General features: G+C 35.1%; 1 long non-coding RNA gene across 1 annotated transcript; it reads left to right on the plus strand.

Moving 5' to 3' along the window:
* Window positions 1-394: 394 nt before the first annotated feature.
* LOC109589198 (uncharacterized) lies at window positions 395-1,502 on the plus strand. The gene is made up of 4 exons (XR_002188587.1): window positions 395-438; window positions 693-906; window positions 1,030-1,108; window positions 1,334-1,502. It is a non-coding gene; the product is annotated as an uncharacterized LOC109589198 (long non-coding RNA).
* Window positions 1,503-3,714: the final 2,212 nt, after the last annotated feature.

Consider the following 3,714-nt stretch of genomic DNA (forward strand, 5'->3'; position numbering starts at 1 on the left):
ATAGCAACAATTACCTTATAATGTATTAAAAGCAACAATTACTTTATAATCTATTAATAGTAATGAACCTAATAATCCAATGATAGCACAATTATCTTATTAATAATATTAACAAACCTAGTAATCTATTATTCTATTATTAGTAACAAATCTACATGTACATGTATTATTATTAGCATCAAACCTAATAATATCAATAATAATATCAAGCATAATCTATTAATAGTAATTTTTTTTCCATTGCAGGATGTTAGTATTGTCCAAGAATCTCTGAACTTCTCATCACTTATCTATAACTTTGTAAAAACCTTCCGAAAATATTTTCCAAGCTCTTGTGTGTAGAGGAGTTTGTTATTGATGTATTGCTGGGCCATCCTCTCAGCCTGACCTATAGAATCAAATGATGGAATCATTTTTATGATCTTTGTTTTAACTCAGGTAGGATAATTAATAAATGAATACTATAGATATGGTAAAAAAATTTTGTTGAATTTTTGCATTATCATCGAACTATTATGTGTATATGCTCAATGGCAAATAGCTACGAATTTGTCAAATTAAAACCAACCAATTGACAAAAATTTTTTTGTGAATCACCAAATTTCCCTCTTCAAAATAACTAGCTACATTGATTTTACAAGATATGTACATCGCTCTAATCTCAATATTAATGTTTTATTTTGTTCTCTCAGTGTCTTATGAAGATTCAAAAGAGGATCAGTCCATGCAGTCAACCCAAGAGACCCGTCCCTCTCCTTTAGAGACCCAACAACATTCCTTCCTTTGCCTTCTCTTGAATTCTACTGCTACCTTGTTGCTATAGAAACTGACCCTGCCCAACAATGCCTACCTATTACTGTATGAAAATATTTTAATTTTTATCTCACCTCTTGAAAAGATTTTTAGGTTAGCTCATTCATATAATGTGTACACATACATGTACATTGTACAGTTACAATTAAGAGTGGATAATTATCCACTCTACATATACATGTACATGTATATTAATTTATGTTTAATTTTTTTTAGTACCTCCTCCTCCTTGCCCTGTAGTACAAACACTAGACTGGACACTTAAACCTAATAAGAGCTTTAATGTCTTGTCATGGTCAGTGTATTAATTTGATTATACATGTACATATACAAGTAATTATGGCATGCAATATTTCTAGTAAATTTTTGACTAGATGTACTATTTTGTGATACTGTTGTGGGCTTTAAATTTTAGTACAAATCTATATGGTAACAGAAACCTCTGCTATGTGGTATGAATATTTTGTTACATATGTACAAATAATCTTTATTCTCTTCCTCCCTCTCTCTCTTTTATTAGGTATTGATAAGTTCTCCTATACTGATACTTTGGTACCAGACATACGTCAAATTTCCTATTCCCAGCCTCACTTTTAGTCTCACAATCAAGGGATCCTGAGGCTAAGGGTATACTAAACATTGAGCCAAAGTGAGTACACACACTCTTATTAAAAAATATAAAATGTGAAATTATCGGTTTTTAAAATCTTAATTTCGATTATTTAACTTTTCTTTAAAAACTTGTAAAATAAGTATGTTTTCATAAACATATGATGTACTCTATATATGTAAATGCATGTGGTATTTATGTGAATTTATGCTGTCTGCCATCTTGTACCATAGTAATTTGATTTTTGCTAATCTTTTAAAATTTGCGACATTTACACCCCTCGAAAATTTTGCACTATACAGTACAGTTACTGTAGGTGTAGTCATAATTTGCATGTTATTATACATGTACATGTACTTGTTCTTTTAATATTTACCAGAGGTGTATTTAGGGGGGGGGGCTGAGGGGGCTTGAGCACCCCCCTCAGCCTCCAGACCAGAAATTGTGACTCTTCAGCCAAGGCTTGTGCCATAAACTTTGTAATTGATCTTAAGAACTCTTTCACATTATTAGCAATATTTTTACTTTTTAATTTATTGATTTCTGATGTTCTTGTCTTCTCTTTGGATCTTAGAGCAAGTTACTTCATTTCAAGAAGCCATTTTACTTAAGGAAGTGGATATTGGTCCGGCAGCCGGACGCCTACTGCGCGGCTATAGATCCGGCAGTCCGTTGTTCTCCGTAAAACAGCTTGTGCGCATGCGCAATAGTGCAAAATGGAACTTAGTCTTTTTATCAAGAAACCCTAATCCCAAAACCCTACAATCCCGGAGGCTAAGATGTACGAGAGGGTGCTCTAAAAACTAAACACTAAACCCCAATCCCAACCCTACGACCCCGGAGGCTAAGATGTACGAGAGGGTGCTCTAAAAACTAAACACTAAACCCCAATCCCAACCCTACGACCCCGGAGGCTAAGATGTACGAGAGGGTGCTCTAAAAACTAAACACTAAACCCCAATCCCAACCCTACGACCCCGGAGGCTAAGATGTACGAGAGAGTGTTTATTAAAAAAAAAAAAAGTAAAAAAAGTGAAAAAAAAAAAGAAAAAAAAATCAAACATTTCAGCATAGTTTTAGTCAATAGTCCCGACAGGATTCGAACCGCTGACCCCATCCGTGCAATCCAGACCAGCCTCTCCACTACACCACCGCAACCCTGCTGCATCAATGTTGCTGATTGTCGTATTTATACTTGATATCTGTATATAAAATCGTGTATTAGTATACTGGGGTGAAGCCCCAGTATACTATATAGGGACTGCCGGACCAATAGCCGCGCAGTAGGCGTCCGGCTGCCGGACCAATATCCACTTCCTTTACTTAATTTGCTTATTAATAATCATAGATCTAATTACCACACCTATCCACATGCAATAAAAGCCAATAATTATTATAAGCACATGCAATATACATGCAAAGAAACCACAACCACAATTTACTACTCTACCAGCTGTAGGCCTTGACTTTTTCGGGTAGAACTAAAAACCTTATTTCGGGGTGTCAAAATCGGGCATTACTGTGAAACAAGCAATTTCATGCAAAATCGGGTTAAACCTAATAGAAAAAGACCCTTTTCGGGCAAGTAACCATTACAATTTTACAAAAAATCAAATGATTGGTCCAGGTCTTTGTTATAATAAAGAGTTAACTCCATACATAATGTCTTCTCACTCATACATGATTGATTCGGCTGTTGTACATTTCTCATTAAACTAAACGAACGTTCCACATCACAGCTACCTGTACTGATACTCAGAAGTTGAACAGCAGCATCAGATAGATTAGGATAGAGAATTTTCTTTTCTTTCCAGTAGTCCATGATCTTTATTTCTGGGTTAGTCGGCACTGGCTCTGAGAAGTAATATTCAAATACTTTTTGAAGATCAGGAGTAATACTAGCTACGAGTGAAAACATCTTTGAGTAACCTTCGAAGTTATTTGATAGTGACATTTTTAAGAATGGATCCAACACCTTTGCACTCTGCCACAAGTGTAACACATCATTTTCTATATTTCTCTGAGTTGTGTCAGTCCATTTATCAAAAAGAGCCTTTCCAAATAGAAGTAGATCAGACTTAACAGCTACTGATTCAGCTTGACTAAGCATGTTAAGTACTGTAGTAGTTTCTTGACCCATTGTGAAAGGGCCATTGTATCTTGAAAACTCGGTCTGTAAGTTTACTGCAACTAAGTGATACATTCGATGTAAAAGAGGCTCACTTGATTCCAACTCTTTTTGTATGTGGTGGATTGGTTGCAATACTTCCAAAACAAAGGTAAGCTTAGTA

Source organism: Amphimedon queenslandica, unplaced genomic scaffold (genome assembly GCF_000090795.2).
Source record: "Amphimedon queenslandica unplaced genomic scaffold, v1.1 AMPQUscaffold_11549, whole genome shotgun sequence".
NCBI classification, from domain to species: Eukaryota; Metazoa; Porifera; class Demospongiae; order Haplosclerida; family Niphatidae; genus Amphimedon; species Amphimedon queenslandica.